The sequence below is a fragment of the Lissotriton vulgaris genome, chromosome 1_2 (genome assembly GCF_964263255.1).
Source record: "Lissotriton vulgaris chromosome 1_2, aLisVul1.2, whole genome shotgun sequence".
In the NCBI taxonomy this organism is placed as follows: domain Eukaryota; kingdom Metazoa; phylum Chordata; class Amphibia; order Caudata; family Salamandridae; genus Lissotriton; species Lissotriton vulgaris.
This window is the reverse complement of record NC_141686.1, coordinates 46375978-46400755: the sequence shown is the minus strand read 5'-3', so window position 1 is coordinate 46400755 and position 24778 is coordinate 46375978. Positions and strand designations below refer to the sequence as shown.

Sequence of the window (24778 nt, the reverse complement as noted above, 5' to 3'; positions counted from 1 at the left end):
GCACACAAATCACTCTACAACTTCGGACCAGAATGCCTCAACTCACGACTGTCCTTCTACACCCCCTCCCGCCAACTACGTTCTTCCAGCCAAGCCCTCGCCACCGTACCTCGCATCAACAAGACCACCATGGGAGGCAGATCCTTCTCATACCTGGCAGCTAAAACATGGAACTCACTCCCCACTTGCCTTCGCCTTACCCAGAACCACCTAGCATTCAGAAAGCAACTTAAAACATGGATATTTGACAAGTAATCCTTCTCCCCTCCCTTAGCGCCTTGAGACCCTCTGGGTATGTAGTGCGCTATATAAATTCTGTGACTTGACTTGACTTGACATCTTAATTAAAGATATCCGCCCTGCCATCGAGAGGGGCAATTTAATCCACTTGGAAACATTATCTGTCACCCTGTCCATGGCCAGCCCATAATTAGTTCGCATTAGTGAGTCTCTATCTTTAGTGATATGAATGCCCAGGTATTTAAAAACTCCTACCTCCCATGCTAAGGGATAATCCAGCTGATGTGGCATAGTTTTGTCCATCAAGGGTAAATCTGCTGATTTATTCCAATTTATTTGCAATTCTATGGCCCCGAACTTCGTGATCTCCCATAAGACTGCGTTGAGGTTAGCTTGTGGTTTATGGATGTACAGCTGATGTCGTCTGCATAAAGGGACACTAGTAACTGCCGGGAGGGGTATATGAGGGCCCTGTGGTTATGGTGATGTCTCAGTTTCGCAGCTCGAGGTTCTATTGCTAAGGCAAATAGTACTGGGGAGAGCGGGCACCCCTGCCTCGTTCCTCTGGTAACCGAGAAGGCCTCAGATCGTGAGCCATTAAGGAGAACCCTGGCACACGGTTGTGTATATAGCAAATTAATCCAGTTTATAAAGGAGTCCGGCCATATAGCTTAGTGTTCCCATCACATAATCCCATTCTGCAGAGTCAAACGCTATGGTGGTGTTCAAAAAGACCGCCACTGCAGCGCTATTCGGATCAATATCCTGCAGCACCGCTAGGAGGGTCCGAAGGTTATGGGCTGTGGCTCGGTTCGTCATGAAGCCCGCCTGGTCAGGCAAAACCAATCGTTCTAGGAGAAGATTGAGCCTCATCGCTAATACTTTCGCCAAGATTTTTGTGCCACTATTAAGAAGCGACAGAGGTCGATATGAATTGCAGTGGACTGGAGACTTGCCGGGTTTCAACAGTGACATTATCTGAGCTTCCCTCATTGTTGTAGGTAGTCTACCTTCTTCCAACCCCTCGTAGAATACTGCTTTCAATATAGGCGCTAAAATGGACACATAAGTTTTATAGAAGCCTATTGGAAGTCCATCGGACCCCCGAGCCTTCCCCGATGACATGGACATAATTGCCTCCATTATCTCATCTACCTCCAAGTCTAGAGCCAAACATTTAAGCTGCGTATCACCCAGCCATGCCAGTGCGGTGTCTTCAAAGTACCCCCGAAGATCTAAAAGAGAACCTCTCTGTAGAGTGTGGTATAATACGCTACTAAGGTAGTCAACTGTTCAGGGAGATTTCTGTGTGTTTGTCCCCGCTCATCCTGCAGCTCAGTTACATAGTTATGAAATTTAGGTGATCGCACCGCATTGGCTAACGCCCTCCCCGGCTGGTCTCCTTCACTGTACAACCTTGCCAAACAGTGCTTCCCCCGGAACTTACACTCCCCATCTGCCGTCTCCCCATATTCTGTCAATTTCCCTCTCAGGCTAGCCCGCTGCGAACCGGTCTTGCGGCCTCCTTTTATTTCCTGTTCCAGTGTTTTCAGCTCGCCTTCTTATTTGTGTAGTTCCCTACAGAGGACCCTTAGAATCCCCCTCCCTTGAAGATGCACGAGCCTCGCACCGTCACTTTGAACGCCTCCCAAACCGTTGTTAGACTTGCCACAGAGTCAATATTCCTACCGAAAAAATCCTGAATATCCTGTTCCATCTCCGTTCTGAACACGGCATCCTGCAAATGTAGGGGTTTCAGCGGCCAGTTAACATAGTGGGACTGATCTATTGGGGTCTGAATCGTCACCAGTACCGGGGAGTGATCCGAGAACGTACGGGCCAGGTGTGTCACCTTACCAAACCAATGCGTCATACCCACCGTCACTAGTATATTGTCCAGCCTGGCCCAAGTGTTATGCACAGCCGAATAATGTGTTCCTTCCTTCCGTGAAGGATGCATGTGACGCCATGTGTTTAATAAATGATCAGAGTCTAGTATGTCATGCAGGGTGCGCTGGACAGTGGTGTAGTGGGACGCCATGGCATGGGAGGGATAGTGTTTGGGGTCTACCACAGTGTTAAAGTCCCCACCCCAGAGAACATACGTGGATCCAAGTGTGTGGAGTTTGCCTCTCAGCATGAGTAGGGGGCGCACATCATCTGTACTGGGGCCATAGTAATTTGCAATAGCTACATCATGTGAGTTCAATTTCCCCCAAAGTAGGCAAAACCTCCCATCATGGTCCGCCTCCATCCCTCCTAGCACAAATCTAACTCCCCGTTTAATAAGAATAGCCACCCCCCTAGAATAGCCCGAATATGATGCAAAGCATCTATGGGAAGCCCATTTTATCGCAAATTGGGGTGTGCTTCCTTGCTGAAAATGGGTCTCTTGTAAGAGAGCCCCGTGGACATGGTGGCGATCTAGGTATCCCAACGCTTGCCTCCGTTTCCTCGGATCATTCAATCCTCTCACATTCCAGGAAATGTGAAGATCATTCCTATTACCTGTGTCTGCAGACATGAGATCTAACTATTCCATTTTGACTTCTGCTTTGGTCTCGCTTGTCTCGTGTAAAGGTAAAGTGTAACCGTCCTACTTCAAAACTCCCTCCCCCCCTCTCACTCCGGCTCCCTCAACTTGCAGAGTATATCCACTCTCTCCCTCCCCGATTCCACAAGCACTTAGTCCCAGTCTAACCTTTGAACAATCACTAGTACATTCCAAATCCCATCCCACACCGGCTTCCCCAACACGCCGGGTAAGGCCCCCCCTCCCCCTCCCAGCCTTATTTCCAAAGAACTGCACTCGTACCCCCTAATATTAAATGATACATGTGAGAAGGGGAATGCCCGCAAGTGGGAACCACTAGGGGCTCTCGCCATGCCCACTCAACCTCCCTGTTTCACCCGTCCGCAAACCCACTTAACTAAGCGGCCTGCACTAACGGGACGGAAGCGAGCGTCCGGACGGTAAAAGTGTCTTAACAGCCAGTAAACATAAGTTATACATCGCCAACTCTGGACAGTTCTCAGTGGTCTCTATCCCTTGACTCTGTGGCGGGCCGCGCATTGCAGGGACAAAGAATCAGTACGGATCAGACAGCAGCGACTGGGACCAGGAACGCCGGCACAAAGCTCCTTCTTGGGATGCTGCTCTGCGGTCGCGTTTGAGGTACTCCTCCACCTGCTGAGGAGAATTAAAGAGGTGTTTTCCCCGGTGATGGATCTTTAATCTGGCAGGGTAAAGCATGGCATACGTAATTTCTTGTGCTTGCAGCTTCTTCACGGCAGCGAACTTTCGCCGGGCTTCCTGTACGGTCTGGGTGAAGTCTGGGTAGAAGGCCAAGGTGGAGTTCGCCCTTCTCACGAGCCAGGCGTAGTATAGTATCTCTATCACAATAGTTCAAAAATCGCTCTATCACCGGGCGCGGTGGGGCTCTCGGGGTTGGCCGCACTGCCAGTGATCTATGGGCTCGCTCAATGGTCATGTGCGCAGAGAAGGAGTCTTTGCCAAATGGTTCCATCAGCAGCCGTTCCATGAAATCCTCCATCCTTCCGGTGTTTGTCGACTCCGCCAGGCCCAATATCCGCACGTTGTTCCGCCGAGAGCGGGCCTCTAACTCCTCATTTTTGTCCGCTATGACCTTCAGCAGCTTATCCATCTGAAGCATGTGCTGTTTGTTGGCCGCCGCTCCGTCCTCCCTCCAATCCCGATACTCTTTTTCGCCTCCTTGAGCCGCTCATCATGTTGGTCAATTTTGGCAACCACCGCCTCGAGTCTACTATTCATGTAAATGTAAATGTAGTAGTACTTCTATAGCGCACAAATCGACCCATGAGAGTATCTCGGCGCTTGTACGCATACCGCTGTGGAACCCTTCCTGGCTTTTCCCTGTGAAGTGCCCACTCCTGGGCACCCCCAAGATGAAGCCAGGCATCCTAGCGTTGTTGGGGCCATTGTGGAGATAAAGCAAGCTATTGCCCAGAGTTGCAGAGTGGGACCCATAATTAGAATAGGCACCGAGGAGAGAAGTATCAGGTCTGAGGAAATTGAGCCCAAGACCCGCTGAGGCAGGAATTGAACCCTGGTCCTGGGCTAGACCTCTGTATCAGGGTCTGCCGCCCTAACCATTGAGCCACACTTCTCCACATTCATAGCGTCCATCTTAGAGTCTATGGAAGTAAGACTGTTGCATCCCCACAAGCAACGCTTTCCAGTCTCCGTCTCCTGACTCCGGTTCCGGCCCTGCACGCTTTTTGGAGCTCAAGCTGGGAGTCTTCCGGGTATCGAAGGACAGCTTTGCCTGGTTAGCCTCTAATCTCCCCATGCTGTCCGGCCGCGTAGCACTGACGCACTGCGCTCAGGGCCAATATATGTGTCTCACTCTACAAGTTGCGCTAAAGCACCACTCTCTCAGCCACAGCCCTTGGCCTCTTCTCACACTTCCAGTCAGGTACTCAGCAGGAGATGGGTCAGCCAGCCAGTGAGAGTCATCACAAAATGGATGCCGGGAAGCCCAGGGGGGTTTCAGCAGCGAGTGTGTGACCCCAAGCGTTCACAATCCAGCAGATGGGGTGATAAGGGACTTGTGGCCATCCATTTGACAAGGGAAGTGCCCTCCGTGATACTAGCGATTCGCAGAGGGGCCAGTAGTCAATGCTCCCTCGAGCCCCGCACAAAATGGCGGCTCGGGCCCACACCGCGCCGCAGTCTCCTCCTCGACCGGGCGAGCCGTCCAAAATTACCACTGTGCTCCCCCGTGTGTGTACTATCCCAGCCTCTAGGCCACAATGTCCATGAGAGCGCCCTAGTTACCCCCAGGCTCTCCCGCTCCTCACCTCACCGGAAGCCGGGCCGCGGGCTCTCCGCCCGACTCCTGCCGCTGGCGGGTCTCCGACCTCTCTCGCGGCAGCCCAACAGAGCCGCCGCCCGGCAGACGCATTCAGTCACTGCAGGGCCTCTGATATGCACAAAATGCTCAAGCGGCTCCGCCACGTCGCGCAGTTACCTCCAGCCGCTCAATAACGCAGCCGGCAGCACGGCGGGCCTATGCAGCCATGGCCTTCCCCAGCCACTGAAGTCCTCCAGGCTCACTCGCATTGCTCCGCACTCTGGCACCGCCGCCCGTCACACAGCTCAACGGCGGCCCTTCTCCAGCAAAGACGGGTTGCCAGAACCAGCTTGCTGTCCGCTGTCCAGTGGCACTATTTGTGGGCAGTTATGTTCAGTAGGATGAGGATGATGTATGAATTACCGCCCGGATCGGCGGGAGCCTTACCCAAGCGCAGCCATTACGGTCAAACGCCACCTTGCGCCCGACCAATGGGTATAGTCACGAAGAAAAATAAAAAACAAGGAAGCACAATCATTTTTGTCAAAGCTACACGGCCAACCAGTGATAGCGGCAGTTTAATCCATTTTTCCACAGCAGCTGTCAATTTCTGTACTGCGCGACTATAGTTTTGAGTCAATATCAGCTCAGCGTCTTTATGTATTTTTAGGCCCAGATACCTTACCGGGTCAGTAGTCCACTCCAATGGGTAAGGGGTCTGCACCGGCGTACTTACGGAGATTAGCGGCAATAGAATAGATTTATGCCAATTTATATGGAGCCCTGAATGCTGGCTAAATCGCTCCACCTCTTGCAGCATGGGAACCAAATTCTGTTCAGGATTACGAACAAAGTAAGGTATTGTCTGCGTATGCAGCAATAGAAAGATTGTACGTGGAGGACCAGATACCGCGATATGCATGATATTCGCGCATTACGCACATCAAAGGTTCCGCAACCAGTGCATACAAAAGAGGGGAGTGGGGAAACCCCTGTCTCGTACCTCTAGTGATTACTATTGTGCGAGATACTGCACCATTAATCTTCACTTTAGCAGCAGGGTCCTTATAGAGTACCTATATTAGTTGCTGAAAAATATCCCCAACCCCTACCCTGCGCAGGACAGCGTATAAGAATCGCCATTCCACTGAGTCGAAAGCTTTTTCGATATTAATGAACAGGACCGCCGCACTGACATGTGGGTTAATTCGCGCTATGGTACCAAACAGTGTGCCAAGATTGCCGGATAACGACCTGCCAGGCACAAACCCTGTTTGTTCTGGACCGACCAATTTAGACAGCAAGGGAGCTAGCCTATTCACCAGCACCTTTGTGAACAATTTCATGTCGGTATTCAGTAGTGATAGTGGCCTATATGAAGAAAATTGTTCAAGAGGCTTCTCGGGTTTGAGCAGCGTGACTATGGTGGCTTGTCGCATAGATGGAGGCATTGTCCCCGTTTTAGCCATCTCTTCGAAGAGGTTGACCAGATGGGGGAGTAACTTATCTAGGTATGCCTTGTAAAAGGCTACTGTCAAGCCATCTGCACCCAGTACTTTTTCATTAGGCAGGTCTTTCAAAGCAGCTGTAATTTCGGTGGGTCTCAGAGGTCCTATAAGTCGCTCCCCGTTGCTATTGTCCAGCCAGGTCATGGCTATGCGGGCTAAATAGTCATCAGATTCATGGGTCCTAGTCTCCCTTGAAGTGTAGAGACCTGCATAATAGTCAGCAAACGCGCCTAATATAGCCAGAGTACCCTCCACCAAGACTTGCTATGCATTATACACATGCATATGACAAGACAATCCCCCCTGTCAGGTCTAACCGTAGCTGCCAATGTTGCACTGGGTCAGTCCCCTTCCGAATATGACCAAGCCACCACATATTTCCCCAGGTGTTTAACTTCATCGTCTGCTAACTCATTATATTTCCTTTTTTGGGTCCTAATCTGTGCCAGTATCTGGGAATCACCTGTTTCTTGCAGTATACCCTTCAAGGACCGCAAGGAAGTGTTGACCTTAGTAAGTATGGGAGGAAAATTTGTTGCACTCGCGGAGTTTGAGAATTTTTGGCAATTTCGCTAATCGTGCGAAATTGCCCAAAAATCCACAATTCGCGAGTTGTCGGATGTTTTTCCTTGTTCGCGCTTAAAAAATACAATCTCGCGCGTGTGGCATTGACTTATCATGATTCTGCGTTCGCTGATTAAATTTCCTCCCTGTTCGCGTGCGCTGCAAGATTTTGGTAGCTGGTTGAGCGATGCCGCGATCGCGTCATTGCGACCCGTAACAGGAAATTGCGAATGCAAACACGTCATTGCGACCCGAAACAGGAAAAAGGCATCACAAGCAGGCTGGTTAAGTGGAAACAACATGTTTGCGACCGTTGCGACCGCATGCGCAAGTTCTCGTTCCCGAACTGGTAAAAAAATCTGGAACTCGGAAAAAAAAAAAGCAAACTCGCGGAATTTGGCGGATTTTTGCGAATCACGATTGCGAATTCGCAAATTCCGCCCATGCTTAGACCTTAGAGAGTTGGGTACAAATGGATTTAAGTACACCAGCATGCTTGGAAATTGTTATCCCTGTTATATAAATTTTAAAAGCTTCCCACACTGAGCCCATAGTGGTAACGCTGCCCAAATTTGTAAGAAAGAACTTGTCTATTGCCGTGGCTACCTCAGAACGGAAGCCTGTGTCCAATAGAGAATATTGTGGAAATCTCAATGATTGCCTGGGAGTGCTAGCCATAGGGAGCTCCAAGGTGAGGCATACTGGGGAGTGATCTCTCAAAGTGCGGGCGATATGCTGACAGTCACAAATTGAGGGGAGCAATGTGTACCAGTCGTCTATTCTGGTATGGATATCATGATGAGTGTATCCACTACCGAAGGGTGCAAGCTGTCGCCATACAATCCCTCAGCCTGCGCAATGCAGGCTACTTCACGTGCTGCACGCGAGGGGGGGTCTAGGTGCACCCTTTGACAGGTCCAGGTCAGGGTCCTGAATACAATTTAAACCCCCCCCCCCCATAGTATTGGCAAATGAGTACTGCATAATCCTAGAATGTAAAGAATAGTAAAAGTGCGGGTCATCATAGTTAGGCCCATAAACTCCCACCAATAGAACATTGAAATGATCTTTACCACATTTCACCACGACAAATCTGCCGCCATTGTCTATATCCATTGCTTGTATCTGTATACCAGAGTTCCTACGAGACCAAAGGAGTACCCTCTGAACATGCAATACAAATCCATACTTTGGGGAGAGCTGCATCTCCTGTAGGATAGCCACATCTATTTCACGCCTGTACAAATAAGCAACCACCTTACGTATTGTTCTTTGGTTGTTGAGACCCCTAACTTCCAAGAAATTAAACTGATAATCGCTGGGCAATCATTAGTATTGGGCATGTTTGAAGTTACCTATACATAGCAACCCTGCACACAAGCTGTACACAACTCTCCTTGATAGAATGCAATACCCCTGTGGGGACATATACACTGGCTGAAATACAACACTGAACACCCACGCAACCACCCACCCACACCATATAAAAAAAACAAGATACGCCCATCGCAGTTCCCCCTCCCCTCCCCCAACCCCCCCTGAAATTTACATCCGACCAACAGACCAGGATCCCCCAAATGAGTACCCAGGTGTTATACACACAGAGGCAATGGCCGCCAGCTACATGATGTAAGGGGTAGGCCGGCACCGCCCATACTTAACATTTCCTACGAGGCATCTTGGTATCCTACTACAAAACAGTGCAGTGGTAGTGCTAACATAATGAAAACATATCTATAGAGCATTTTAATTGACATAGTGAGGCAGTATCTAATGGGGAGGCAGTGTCTGAGGTCATTCTGCATAAAAAGAATTACATTTATGTCTTTGAGGGGGTCGGGGGAATCCGCCCTCGGTGCACCATCTGCCTCCGTGCCTTCAGAGGAGGCACCAACCTCAGCTGGAGAGTGGGGAGACCTGTTCGCCTTCTCTGCACTGTACTTCTTTAGATTTCTCTGCAATTCATTCGGGTCAGCTTACAGTTTGGAATTGCCATCAAAATTAACCTTCAGATGGGCTGGGTAAAACATCGCATAATCCAATTGAAGTTCTCTCAACTTACACTTGACAGGACCAAACTTATTATGTGCTTCCTGGACCAGCAGTGTGAAGTCCGGGAAGAGTTATAACTCAGAGCCTTCATAGGATAAGGTTTTCAATTCTCTTGCACGCTTCAGAGTAGCATCCCTGTACTGGTAATTAAGTAGATGAATTATCACTGGACGTGGTGGAGCACCCGAAGGCGGACGCGGTCCAAGCGAGCGATGAGCCCGATCCACGATGAAGACATTGGAGAATGTGTCATGAGGTTCTGTAAATTCTGTCTTGTTCTGTGAGGTTATGGTTCCGTCTCGATTTTGGTGATGTTGTACCGTATCTAGTAAGTACGGCTAATATGGAGTGAATTTGTCATGTTAACTAGCGAGTTCATTACGTATTCAGAGACTTTGTCTTGAATATGGGTTCCATTTTGTCCGTGCCTCCATTTTGTGTTGCGATCACGTAGGCCGATGAATGTGGTCGAACGAATAAAGCGACCTGGCCTTTGCATACCGGTATACATTAACTAGGTTCTTCTTGACTCTAAGGTGAACTGTAAGGAACTGACCCCTTCACCTGAAACTGACCTTGCTAAGCCAATTTCCTTGGTTGATCGTTGTCTGAGATTGCCAATCAATGTTCAGGACATCGTTAACTTTTAGGTTCTTTACACATGCCTTATCTTGCTCGTTATCTGTCATTGTTTCTTTTCTATGTTTCTTTATTACATGCATTGTGCTTTCAATTATGGGTTTGTCTGGCTTGTGGAGATTGAATTTGGGACATTCCTAATTAACTTTGGGTTGAGTTATTGCAAACTGAGTTTTCTGTCATGTGATACTTTGTTTGTAAATGTACCTTATTGGCTAGAACTTTGTACAGTGGGTGTGCATTTATAATGTGAATATTGGGTATAAAAAGGGATGTTGCGCCTTACAAAATTGAGCAGTCTCCTGAGAATATACGCTATGCTGTATTTCTAGGATCACTGTTACTAGCTGCCGCTAATAAATTTGGTCTTTGACGCCCACAGAAGTATTCTGTGTCTCTGTATACCAAGACAGGTGAATCCGAAGACTTTGGGCGTGCCCCTGGCGCCGCTGGGTTTAAAACCCGGTTCTTCAACTGGCGCCCATCGTGGGGCGACTTCAGCGGTACCGGTCCAAGTCCGAAGATTGTGAGGAGCTTCGTGAGGAAATTCTGGAGGAGGGCCCCCACTTCATCGACCCCTGCATGTCGACTGTGGACCGAAAGGTTTTTACTACGAGGCTTCCCCCATTCCGACGGCTACGAAGGACTGCTGCCCGGACTGTCGCCCTGTCTTGGACCCTCTTGTGACGATTTGTAAGGCGAGACGTTAGACGGTCTTTTGGTGGCGTGACAGACATTTTGGTTAAGTGCAAGTGGGTCGCTCCCACGACTTTGTCTGGTTTCTTGGTTTTGATTTGGTTATTGCAATTACCAAAGCCGAGGGGCTCGTATATTTGCGAGTATATCGTTTATTTGATAACCCCTTGAAGTTTGAAGCTAGATTAGTGAGCTATAAGATGCCTGGTCTTAGCAACTTTAGGAAATGGTTTTGATGGAATTGTAACAGGGATTCCCGATTGGAGGACTCGTGTCCGATACCTCCGGTTGGAACTCCAACTTATGAGCTCTATTCAAAGCATGGTATGGGTCCAATTACGTTTAATGAAGTATGGATCCGCTATACGAAGAAAGATGGTGTCTTACGATGGCCCCAACATGGTAGTTTTGAATCAGAGGTTTTAGATAACCTAGAAGTTGCGTTATTTGAGAAGAAAGCCCGGCCGGCGATGTTTGACTCTTTCTGCCTCTGGCGTAAAGAAGCCAAACAGTGAGAAATTAAGCAAGCTAAGAGAGATAGGAAAGAAAAGAATATATTGATACTATAAGCTGCTAGGCAGTTTAAGGAAGATGAAGAAGATTGTGGGATTGAGGTGTCAGATAGACAACATTGCATGGCCATTGACAAATGTTATCCGGCTTTGCCACCTCTTCTGCCGAAGGCGACAAATGACCCTGAAAAGGATCCTTTGATGTCGCATTTGTTGAGATTACCACCCCCTTATGTGCAGAGTGCTACGGAACCTCCGCGACCCCCAGTTGTTCAACCCCCTGTTGTTGTCCAGCCACCAGTTCTCCACAGGTGGTTCTTCCTCCATTGGCGCAGCCTCCTCTAGGGCCGCCAGCTTTGCTAACAGTTCTGCCTCAAACTTCTTTGCCTTCCTCTCCTTTACCTTCGACTTCCTTTGCTACTGACCCTACGTCTGTCACCTCAAAACACTTTGTCTCCTGTCCTTATGTCAACTTCTTCTCCTTCTGCTCGAAAACGAATGACTTAGACTGTTGCTAGTCTTTTGTCTCCACTCTTTGGGTCACTGTACATGACCCCGATTTCAGAACGTAAGCAGAGTCTTAGTCAGCTTCCTGGTCCCAAGGAGCGGGCAGTGTTGGATCTTTTGGCTCGTAGATGGGTTTTAAATGTGTCTAGGTATAATTTACAAGCGGTTATGGATGTTTTCTTACAGTGGGATCCGCCTAAGCAAAGGTATGTTTTTGATGTAATGTGTACTTTCCTTCGTGAAGATTGGGAAGGAAATGGGTTGGATTCAATGCCATTGGAATTACTTAATGTTCAGTCTGAATTTGCTAAAGGGACGATAGTGGGTCCCGATGTTGAGGAAGCGGTAGAGACACTTCTTGCATTTAGGTGTAGACTTCCTTCTCAGTCGTTGTTTGAACCTGATCCTTCTGTTAGGAGAAAAGTGAAGCCGTACCCGATGAGAGAGGTTCCCCCTGTATGGAGAGAGGCAGTTTTGGCTGATGCCGCTCATGGTATTGTGGCTGCACCGGCTCATTTTCAACGAGTGTGGGTACATGTTCCTTGGAAGAGAGCCGAGGTCCTGGCTCTTAAGCAGACTTTGCCTGACCCCCGTAAAAATCCTGCTGGTTATTATAAGGAGTTGTCTCAGACAGTTGATGCGTGTGTTATGAATTTTGCTGACATAGATATGTTGTTGGGTAATGTAGTCCCTCAACCTTTGTGGGCGAAGATCCGTCACGAGGATCATGCGGCAGAGTTAGGAGATACGTGGGTTAATATTGTTGCTGCAGATGGTCGACAGGTAGGAGGTGCCAAACCTGAACCCTTAGTTGCAGAATTACCTGGTAGGATTTTTAATTTAATGAAAACAATGATGCCTCCTCTGCGGGTGAATTGGGACAAATTAGCAGCATGCAAACAAAAGAAAGACGAGAGTGTGTCTGATTTCTTCACTAGGTTTGAGGAAACCTTTATTGATCACAGTGGTCAGGACATGAGTACAGAAGGTGGTCAAAGGTTGTTCGTAGATAAGTTTGTTTTTAATTTGCTCCCTGAGCTTTCTAATAAGTTAAAGGACTCTGAGAGTTCATGGGCTGTTTCTTCCTCTGCCCAGATATTGGCTACTGCACAATACTACGAGAATAGACAAAGATGAGAAGGATAAAGTAGAGAAGAAGACTAAAGAATTGAAGACAAAGGTTCTTTTACAACAGGCGTATCCGCCTCGCCCTAATCAGCGTCAGCAACCTTCCCAGTTTCAGCAGCCCCCACAGTTTGAGATTGTTGCAGAAGCCCGAGTCTTTTCCTCCGCGACTTCCGCTAGGCCCTAATCAGTGTGCTTATTGTAGGGAAGAAGGTCATTTCAAGAATAGTTGTCCGATTTTGCTACAACGTGCGAATGGTATGTCTGGTCTGAGAGGTCGTGGTGGTTTTCAACTAACACCTAGGGGTAGAGGACGTGGTACGTTTCCTCAGAATGAACGTTCCTTTCCCCCTCAGAATTCTATGAATTATTTTGATCAACAGAATGTTCCGACTGTTCAGTCTGCCAAGTACTACGCTGATGACTATTGTGTCGAGAGTGAGAGTGCTGGTTTTAATGATAGCTAGGACAGCCATGGACAAAGGGAGGGAGTAGTGTCAGTTCCAGTAGACCAGAGTGGACCTTATGTTGAAGTAATTACATCAGGTGTGGCAGAGCCTTTTCTTTTGGATACTGGTGCGGCTAAGAGTTCTATCATGCACTCTAAACTCCCTGGCGCACCTTTGTCTGGCTTGACAAATGTCTCTGTAGGATTTTCTGGCGCCCCAGTTCGTAATCCGGTTTCTTGTCCTTTGCCCCTTTTTTATTGGGCCTTGTGAATTGGAAGCACCCCTTATTCTAACGACAGGTTGTGGTGAGAATTTGTTGGGTTTGGATTTGTTGAAAAGATTGCATGCAACATTACATTGTTCTCCTTCGGGAGTACATCTTACGTTGAGTAAGAGTGATCTCTCCGATGTACTTGTCTAAAGATCGGCTTCCACTGGAATTGCGTTCGCTCCCTGATACTCTCTGGGCGGGCTACAGGTCCTAATGATGTTGGCCTTTTGCAGATTCCACCCTACGTTGTTACCCTTAAGTCGAATGCTAAGCTACCTCGCATTTCCCAAAACAAGATATCTAGTGATGGTGAAAGAGCTCTTTAGCGATTATCTAGGATTTGGTTGAGAAGGGTGTGATTGAAGAAACAAGAGGTAATGTGTGTAATAGTCCTGTTCTGCCTGTACTTAAGCGTACTGACTCCTCCCAGCCACCTGTGTATCGGTTTGTGATCGACCTTCAAGAGGTCAATAAGATTGTTGTGCCACAGTTTCCCGTTGTCCCGGACATTACTGCGTTATTGACTATGATCCCTGCTTCAGCTGCTTGGTTTTCTGTTATCGATCTGAAGAACGCTTTCTTTAGTATTCCGATTGCTGAAGAAAGGAGGGATATTTTTGGCTTCTCTTTAGGAGGCCGAAGTTTCAGGTTTAAGCGCGCTCCTCAAGGTTATTTTGAGAGTCCCTCCATCTATAGTCAGGCTTTGAAAACTCAGTTTGATGCTTTTGTCTTGCCTTCTGGTGCTACTCTTATACAGTACGTGGATGATTTGTTGGTTGCTGCTGATGATTAAGAGATTTGTAAAGCAGTTACGCTTTCTTTGTTGCGACATTTGTCTGACCTTCACCATAAAGTATCAACTTCGAAGTTGCAGTATTGCCTCTAAGAAGTGACCTACTTAGGTCATCTCTTGTCGAAGGAGGAAAGACGATTGTCCCCAGAGCGTATTCAAGCTATTGCTCAAATGACTGTAGCACGCACACAGAGAGAGGTGCGTGCTTTCTTGGGTATCACCTCGTATTGTAGGCAGTGGATTTCGAATTTTTCTTTGTTAGCTAAACCTTTGTTGGCACTTACTCTTAAGGACACACCAAATTATCTTCCTTGGCTGACGAATGTCAGAAGAGTTTTTCTGAATTGCGTGATGCGTTGTGTTCTGCTCTGGTGTTGGGTATCCCGGACTACAGTAAACCTGTTACACTCTACGTACACGAGAGAGAAGGTTGTGCGTTGTCAGTGTTGACGCAACAATTTGGAGACAAGCAGCACCCATGTGCGTATTTTTCAGCTACTTTAGATCCGGTAGCTAGGGCGTTGCCTAGTTGTCTAAGAGCTACAGCGGCTGTTTCAATCAGACAGTCTGCTGGTTTGGTATTGGATAATACATTGATTGTGATGGTCCCACATGCAGTGGATACCTTATTGAATAGCACAAGGACTCAGCATCTTACTAGTGCGCGTTTGTCACGTTATGAGTTGACGCTTTTGGCTAGTCATGTGCACATTAAGCGGTGGAACACATTGAATCCAGCTACATTGTTGCCGATTTCTGTGGAGACAGATGCTCAGGAACAGCATGATTGTTTTCTCCGGACAGAGGAGGAAACGAAGGGTAGAGTTGATCTGAAAGATACTCCTCTTTTGAATCCAGATGGTACCCTATGGGTAGATGGTTCATGCTTTAAGCTTCCGAATGGCAATAAGACTGCAGCGTATTCTGTTACGACTTTGCACACGATTGTTGAAACTGCACGTATTGCACAGAATTCAGCTCAAGCAGCAGAGTTGATTGCACTGACGAGAGCGTGTGTGTTGTCGGGAGGAAAGAGAGTGAATGTGTATACTGATAGCCAATATGCATTTGGCGTGGCTCATAGCTTTGGACGTTTGTGGAGAGAGAGAGGATTTCTTACTTCCCATGGTACGAAAATTCAGCATGGACAATTAGTGAATGAACTTCGTGAGTCACTTACTTTGCCGACACAAGTTGCGATCGTGAAATGCAGCGCACATAGGAAAGTTACGGATGATGTTGGTCGTGGCAATGCGTTTGCGGATGAAGTAGCGCGAGAAACAGCGAAAGATGTGATGAGTCGTATGTATGTTGCAGGCCCTGCTAGATGGGTTATGACAGGAGGAATGTGTGAAGATACAATAGAAAGTGTGAAATCGATTCAGGCAGAAGCTACTGAGAAAGAATTGAGTGTGTGGAGAGAGTCTATGGGAATGTTGGATTCGACTGGCTGTTGGGTTGTCAGAACACCAGCGATGGTTGTTGCCCGATGAGTATGTGCTTCCAGTGGTTACGATGGCGCATGGATTGGCTCACATTAGTTCAAAAGGGATATGTAAGTTGTTGGCTCCAGTATGGCAGAATGCTGGAATTCCTAAATGTGCTGAGAATCTGGGTAAAAACTGCATGATTTGCTTGATGCATAATGCTGGCAAGGGAACCTCAACTCCAGCGGGTCATTTTGCTCCTCTAACGTATCCGTTTGAGGTGCTACAGCTAGACTTTATTCACATGGAAAGATGCAATAACCTGAAGTATGTCCTTGTGGTTGTTTGTGCCTTTTCCAGATGGATAGAGGCCTGCCCCCTCAAGGATAATACTGCTTTATCTACAGCCAAGGTTTTGCTCAAAGAGTTTTTCCCTAGGTTTGGTTTGCCGAGAATGGTATGGAGTGACAACGGAAGTGAATTTGTAGGTCAGATTATGAAGAAAGTGTGTGCGGGTTTGGGCATCAAACAGAAATTCCACGCTGCAAATCACCCCCAGTCAGCTGGCTTGGTCGAGTGCTACAATGGCACTCTTAAACCTAAATTGGTCAAGATGCAAGCAAGCACTGGCCTTGCATGGCCTGATGCTTTACCGTTGGCACTTTTGTCCACAAGAACGACAGTACATTCTCGTGTGGGACTTAGCCCATACGAAATTGTTTTTGAACGTCCGGCAAATGTCTGGGGTGCGCCGAGGCCGAATAAATATAGTGACATCGAGTACCCTATGTTGGTTGATTACTTACATGACTTGACTGCTAAATTGCGTGTTCTTCACCAACAGGTCTATGATACCTTACCTCCAGCTTCTGTGGATGCAGGTCACTCGATTCAACCTGGCGAGTGGACCTTGGTGAGAAACTTCCAAAGGACCAAGAATCTGGAACCGAGGTGGACAGGCCCGTATCAAGTATTATTGGCGACTCGGACTACTGTCAAGGTTTGCGGCAAGAAAAACTGGGTGCACGGCACCCATTGTAAGAGGGTACCCTTACCCTTACCATACGGCCAGTGGGTCAAAGATGGTATTGCCGATTCTGATACTGAAAGGATTCCGAGATTTGTACCTTTTAGTGACGCACATTTGAAATGGACTCAGTCGGAACGTGCGGAAGACGAAGTTTTGCAAGAAGCTGTGCCGTCGCATTTGAGACTTGACACTACGCAACCAGAGACTTTTCCAGGATCAAACGGTGCCTGGTAAAGAACGCTATAATCTGCGGACTACAAAGGACAAATAAAATTTGAATCTTTGAGAATTATACTCTTTCAGACAAGAAACTTTTTTGTTCTATTTTTCTTTTTCGAGCTACCATCCGAGCTCAGCTGCAGGGTCACGGTATACAGTTTTTAAGGGGTGATGAGCGTATTGACGAAAGGTCTGCGGTTCTAGGGACGTCTAGGACGCCTGGATGCACACTTAAGTGAAGAAGGAAAATTGCCGTGAGCAGAACGTTAGAGGATGGAGTCTTTTGTAACTGAAAGAGTTGTTGAGAAAATAGATTTTAAGATAAGATTTTGTACATTGATCCGTAGCAAATGTTTTATTATATTGTGTTCTTTAATGTTTTTAAATATCACATTAGCTTGTGTGGGTTGGATTGTTTATGCTACACCACTGATATCTGCACCCACTTCCCAACCTATGCTTTCCTTTACTTCTTTGCACCAATTTTGCACGTTGCCTGAACATGAACAGACAAGGAGGTCGGAATCTGTCAACAATTCGTTTATACAGCTGTTGCATCAGCAGGTAGTAAATACCACTAATTGCTGGGTCTGTGGTCTTATGCCTCATACGACAGATAGAGGTATGCCATATTTGGTTTTGCCTTTTTCTTTCAATGGGTCTGTATGAGCTTTTCAGACTATGTTCAAATGAGGTATATCCCTTACGTTCCGTGAAAAACAATCCGAGTAATAGTGCCTTGATAAAGGGAATAGTAGATATGATTCGAGATATTGATGCATATAATGCTATCCCTAAGGATGAGGTGCAGGCTTATGTTGGTTGGAACGTGACTGGATACAGTACCAGCTTGACAGAGAAGGAGAGACGAAAAAGGTCTCCCCCCGATTTGGATTGTACCCCCATCGAGGCCACTTGTTTGCAAGGTAGTGGTCGAAATTCGAGAGCTCAGCTAGGTAAGAGTGTGTGTGCTCAAACCTATGTCTATTCATCTCAGACTTCTCCTCCGTTCGTGCCAGCTAAAGGCACATAACTTGTTTGTCACGACAGAGCCTACACATGGTTGCCGGCTGATTTTTCAGGGACATGTTATGTGACGTTTCTGCTTCCCCCTACATACACTACAACTCCAGACTATCATAGATCAAGATATGGTAGAGGTGTCTTAGATCAGGAAGATACTGCAGCACAAGAAGTAGGAGGCTTTTTCAAGGGTTTCCTATCGTTTTGGGGTCCTATGGCCAATAGCAGGAATATATGACAACTTACGAGAGTGGTTGAGGCCACTATAAATGAAACTGCAGGTGCCCTTAGTAACGTTACAGCTGAGCTTCAAGCGGACCGTCTTATGATGTTGCAGAATCGTATGGTTTTAGATATCATACTTGCAGATCGAGGAGGGGTATGCAAATTGATCCAATCTAGTTGCTGTGTTTTCATACCAGATAATGCCCCTACAGTATACCAAGCCATCTCTAGACTGCATAAGATCTGAGTCTATTCATGTAGACGAAGGAGACTGGTCATTGACTGGATGGTTTTGGGAACTACTGTCTAAATGGGGATGGAACATTCTGACATTCTTTGGTATGGTTTAAGCTATCCTCTTTTCCTGTTGTCTTTGCATCCAGTGGGGTCCCGCCATTTGTAGTCTTTGTGCTACCTTGTGTGTGCGGAGACCTGTCTCGAGAGAAGTAGAGTAGTAGGATGATGCTCCAGCAACACCTTGATGATCTGATGAATATTGACATAGACCTAGATTCAGATTAACGTGAGTTTGGGTTATTGCCTACGTAATGGCAAAAGGAGGGTCGGGGGGCGTGGCCGAGAGCCGACTATGGCGGACGTGTAGCTGAGGAGCTCCGTCCTGAGCCCTGTACACTAGCGGACTATCCTGTCATCCTGCACCGTTACCCACCCCGTCTCCACGTCCGAGGCTTCAGGGAGTGAGCGGCATACCTTCGCAGCGCACCACCCCTCTGGGACGCCGCCGAAACTCTGCTGACTTGTGGCGATCCCGGAGGCCTGTCCCCTCGTGGTAAGCCGCGGACTCGATTTGCCTGGGAGCTGGGCAGCGGCGCGGCCCCGACGGACTACTGGCGAGCCCCGGAGGGGGGCGGGTCTACGGAGCTCGAGAGCGCTGCCCGGGCCGGCGGCGGACACGGCCCCTGCTGCTGCCACACTGACTGCCTGCACACCAACGAGCCTGGGTGACCGTCCCTGTCCGGACTGTCCGGATCGCGGCACTGCGCCACCGGGGCCGCCCCGGAGTCTGCCCGGACCCTAAGGAGACGCCCGCACTTCCCTGGACGCCGCTGACACCGGTGAGGAGTGGGGGCCTGGGGTTGGCACCTGAAGGACATTTCTGCCCAGTGCACCATTGCCTTGGTGTGCACGGGGACCACTCGCGACGGCCCCCCGCCGCTGCAGGACCATAGCCGCCATTTTACCTCCACCCTGCACCCCGGGCCCTCCCAGCATCTAGCGCGGAGCCCTGCGCTGTCCTAGGCGCATCACAGCGGCAAGTTCACAGTGGCCCTGATACCTCCTCACATCACCAGCGCGGCCCCCCGCAGAGCAGGGAGTGGGTACCTGTACACTGCCACAGGTCCCGGCTACTCGAGGCTTCCACGGGGGCTCCTGGCTACACACCACCTTGGCCGGACTACACCGCCGAGCTCCCCTTCCTGCTGATCTCCACCGGACCCCCCAATAGTGGCCCAGCACCCCTACACATCGCCCTGTAGTGGCCAGACCCGCGGCTGAGAGGAAGGCCACCCGCGGAGCGCTGCTACACTGACGTGGATCCTGTGCTGTGAGCTTGACATCGCACTAGGGGTTGACCCCTTACTCACATCTTCGTGATGCCGTCGGAGGCGGACACCTCTGCTCGCCGCTCGGAGTGCCATCAGGCAGTGCAGACCGGAAACGGAGAGTGCGCATACTACTACGCCACCCTGCATACCAGGTCGATGGGGAAACACAGGGGCAGGACCCAGGACCACGGCGCATCGGCGGACATGCAGTCCACCGGCTCGGAGGACCCTCTAGCTTCGTCCACCGCGGACATTATCCCACCGACTGGAAAGGGTTCGCAGGACGCCAAGCTGGATCTCATTTTGAATGAAATACGAGCCACACGGGAAGCGCTTGAATCACGCATTGACAGCATGGCGACAGGCCTCTCGCTACTCCGAGCAGACCATAACAAACATGCGGAGGAAGTGTCAGAGCAGAAGCTTGCGCTGAACGATCTAATCCCTCAGCAAACAGAACACTCGGCGAAGCTGGAGGGTATGGAGAAACGGCTCAAGCAGCTATGGGATAAGGTGGATGATGCGGAAGGGAGGGCCCGACGCAACAACGTCCGCATCCTAGGCATTCCGGAGCGCAGCGAGGGGAGGAACCCCACCCAATTCGTGGAGGACTGGATCAGGAAGATGGTGGGCCCGGAAGATCTCACGACGCTATACAGTGTGGAGCGAGCACATAGAATGCCGTCACGACCTCCGCAGCCGGGGGCACCCCCACGCCCCTTGATCGCGCGACTCCTTCACTACAGGGACCGCGATACTGTGCTGAGAGTGGCCCGGGAGAAAGCGCCGCTCCGCTATGAAGACAAGAACCTCTCCATATATCCTGACTTCACGCCCACAGTTCAGCGAGCTAGGTCCACCTTCGTGGGGGTGAAGCGCAAACTGCGGGAAAGAGACTTGAAATATGCCCTCCTGTTCCCCGCTCGCCTCAAGATTCTTTATGGAAACAAATCCCACTTCTTTGACTCACCGGAGGAGGCGGAGGAGTGGATGGAGGTTACGCTGACGCCGCCGACCTCGCAAGACAGACTATCGGCTTCTGGGAATACGAGGCACCGGAATCCGTCAGGCCAGAGTCACCAGGCTTCCAATAAAGGACGAGCCCCTTCACAAAAATCTTCCTCAAAGGGGCGGCCCACAGCGGACCGCTTGACAGGCAGATCTTCGGTGGTGCAGCTGACGGAGGAGGCCCTCGCCGCTCACGATGCAGACACTAACAGAGGTCAGGCCAGCGTCTCCGGCACACACACTGAAGTGTCGGGGTCGGCGGACAGCCTACAATTATTTCCCAAGATCACGGCGCAGACAGCGGAGGAATACTGACGCCGGCAACTTGCACCCTGAACGAAGTCCGGGTGGTAACGTATGAATAGTGTATCTTCCTACATGCTGGGGGTAACTAGCAGGTTTGGTTTCACAGAGGGCTGCCACACCACCGCAGGCCAGTACACGTTAGGCACGAGAGGTCCACTCTCCCCCACCGTATGCACTTGAAACTGTTTACTTCTTGCCCATGTTGGGCACACTGGTTTGGATCGCGGGCCCGTTGGCCCGGGGACCTTAATGTTGAGGGGCAAACTGTTTACACGACACTCTTCTCATACGTCATGAGGTACTTGGTATGGTCACCCACGGTCCCACCATGGCCGCATTGCAGGTTTTGTCATGGGACCGCTTAATGTTTATGACTTGTGCACCTGGAATGTGCGGGGCATGGGCTCGATCCACAAGAGGCACAGGATACTGGCCCAGCTCAATCGCCGGGGAATCATGATAGCCTGCCTGCAAGAGACACACTTGAACTGCGCTGAAGGCCTGAAACTCAAGAAGAAGTGGAGGGGTCAACTCTTTGCCACATCCTACTCAGCGTTCTCTAGAGGGGCTGCTATTTGGCTCTGCAACTCTGTTCCCTTTAAACCGATTGAACAGCGAATTGACAATGAAGGCAGATATGTGTTTGTGAAAGGCCTGTTGGATGGAGACATGATTGGATTGGGCTGTGTGTATTCGCCAAACTCTGGCCAATCGGATTTTCTGGTAAATGTCAATAGAATCCTTGCGGAGTGGGCAGGTCACCAGTGGGTGATTGGAGGAGACTTTAATGCAGTCTTAGATGTTACACTAGATAGATCTCACCCCCCCTACACGCCACAGAAAGCAGGAGACAGGCGGATGCGCTGGCACAATGGGCGGCGGGATGGGAACTGGCAGATGCGTGGCGCAGTACGCACCCCCTGGACAGGGAATACACCTTCTCCCCCCCTCACCAGCTACATACCAGGATAGACCGTATATTCTGCTCCCGCTCCCTGCTGGGATCAGTCGTCCGAGCCCAACATATGGGGAAGACCCTCTCGGATCATAACCCCGTAGAGCTCACCTGGCAATGGGGCAAGATGCTGGCCCCGATCCCGACCTGGAGGTTACCCACAGAACTACTTGAAGACTCCGTCTTCAGGTCATCCATGGCGGACGCTATTGAGACCTACTTTGCTACCAACACAAACACTGCCAGCTCCAGACAAATAGAGTGGGACACTTTCAAGGTCTTCATCAGGGGAGAGGCGATGGCCTCCCGAGTGGGCAGGAGGAGGGAGGTGATAGGTGCCCTAAAAGAAGTGGAAGGTACACTGGCAATGCTGGAGAGCGAAGCTGCGGGCACTAACACACACTTTACTCCTCTGCAAGAGGCACACATTAAACACGCCGAGCTACTGGAAGACCTGAGGCTCCTAGATTATAAAGAATACACTATCAGACAACATACACAGGCGGATAGATCGGGCCCACTACTGGCCCGTATTATAAGAGACTCTCCGGTGAATCACCCGATCTTGGAGATACTGGACCAGGACGGTCTACTGGCCTCGTCCCAAGTGGGCATTAATGCCGCTTTCCGGAACTACTATGCCACACTATATGGTCATCACCAGTGCCTCTCCGAGGCTGCATTGGAGGACTTCATGAGGGACCTTGAATTGCCCCAACTCACAGCCAGGCAGGCCACTGACCTGAAGCGCACTATTACAGTCGCCGAAATTAGACAGGCAATACGTGCTCTCCCGAGGAGCAAAACCCCTGGAACGGATGGCCTTTCGGCTGAGTTCTACACTACATACATAGACCTCCTGGCCCCGCGTCTCCACACTGTTTATCTGGAAGCGTTGCGCACTGCCTCACTGCCCCAGTCCTCCCTCCAAGCTTTAATAACCTCCCTCTTAAAACCGGGCAAAGATGGCATGCACTTAGCTAATTACAGACCCTTATCCCTCCTCAACACCGACTGCAAGATATTGAGCAAGATATTAGCGATGCGCTTGGCGCAATACATTCCTCATCTGATACACCCCGACCAATGCGGGTTTGTGCCGGGAAGGAGCACGGCCATGAACCTTAGAAGGCTTGCTCAGCTGATGCTGCGGGACCCGGCGGAATTGGGTTCAGAAGGCTGCATCTCGCTGGACCTGAAACAGGCCTTTGATTCCCTTAGATAGGATTTCATGTTTGCTGCGCTCGCGAAATTTGGGATTCCACACGAGTATATTGCTTGGGTCAAACTGCTCTATACCAGCCCCACGGCCCGAGTGCGTACGTCCAGATACATCTCTGGTCCTGTGGACATAGCACGGGGTACCAGACAGGGCTGCCCGCTCTCCCCACTCCTGTTCATCCTGTCCCTTGAACCACTGCTCTGTAAACTCAGAACGGCAGCTCCCCACTATGGGATCCGGAGGGGCACGACCACCCATGTGGTCTCCGCATACGCAGATGACATTATCCTATACCTCCGCGATCTCAGGGGAGACCTTGCTTCTATATCTCAGATATTCGAGGACTTCAGATTGTTATCTGGCCTCTCCATAAGCGAGTCCAAGTCCTACGGGTTCATGTTTGCAGCCCCAGGCCAGCCCGCACCCTTACCCTTCGCGCCACACACATTTCAAATGGCGGACTCTACTTTCCGCTATCTCGGGGTACAAATCTACAGGGATGCGGCCATGATGATTGATGGCAACCTCGGCCGGGCTATGAGAGCGCTCAAATCCCAAATTCAATTTTGGTTGTCATTACCCTTATCGGTGGCCGGAAGGGTGGCCATCTCTAAGATGGTGATGCTTCCCCGCCTCATCTACTATTTTACCAACTTGCCATTTCTGATTCCCGCCTCAACATTTAAATCACTGGATACTCTCCTCACGGAACTCATATGGGGCCCAGGGCGGAGACGCATAGGCCTGGCCAAACTGCAGCTTCCTACTGGAGCCGGGGGAATGGGAGTACCAGACTTCCGGGCCTACAACTTTGCATGCCAGCTGCAATGGCTAGCCTACTGGCTAGCGGGTCGGAACCTGCACGAGGTGGACATAACAGAGGAGGACCGCTCTAGGGGGAAGATCCATGTCTTGTTACTGCCCCGCTCAGACCTACCAAGAAATGCCCCGCCACTGCTCGGGCTGGCTATCCAATACTGGCGGAAGGCCCTAAAATACACCACCCCGGCGACATCTTATGCCCCCACGATCCCACTGCTGGGTATCCCGCTGGAGGCGGGCCCACTTACTGCACAGACACTCACGCCTTGGCATGACACTGGAGTGGCGACTGTGGGGGACCTCTTTGCCGAGGGGCGAATTCTGTCCTTCGAAGACTTCAGGACTGCACACGGTGTACCCGGGGGATCGTTCCTCATGTATGCCGGCCTCCGCCATTACGTGACCAATAGGTGGGCGCACGAGGGAATGGAACCTCCCACAAACCCATTACCGACGATGCTTTATCTTATGGGGACGGGGAGCCACCTGACTAAATGGTTAACCGCTAGCATCAGGACAGGGAGGGCAGCCCCACTGTCGCTCCTCAGGGCGAAATGGGAGGGTGATGTGGGAAGACCGCTGCGAGACAAGGAGTGGGAGCGTATCCTCCAGTTCCCCAAAAAGATAGCCAGAAACCCCAAATTTAAATTCATTCACCGCTAGCATCAGGACAGGGAGGGCAGCCCCACTGTCGCTCCTCAGGGCGAAATGGGAGGGTGATGTGGGAAGACTGCTGCGAGACAAGGAGTGGGAGCGTATCCTCCAGTTCCCCAAAAAGATAG

The 24778-nt window shown here is 49.9% G+C and overlaps 1 protein-coding gene across 1 annotated transcript in view; it reads right to left on the bottom strand.

The window, feature by feature from the left end:
- Positions 1–24778, bottom strand: part of OVCH1 (ovochymase 1) — an 852055-nt gene that overhangs the window by 544586 nt on the left and 282691 nt on the right. The window lies entirely within an intron of this gene.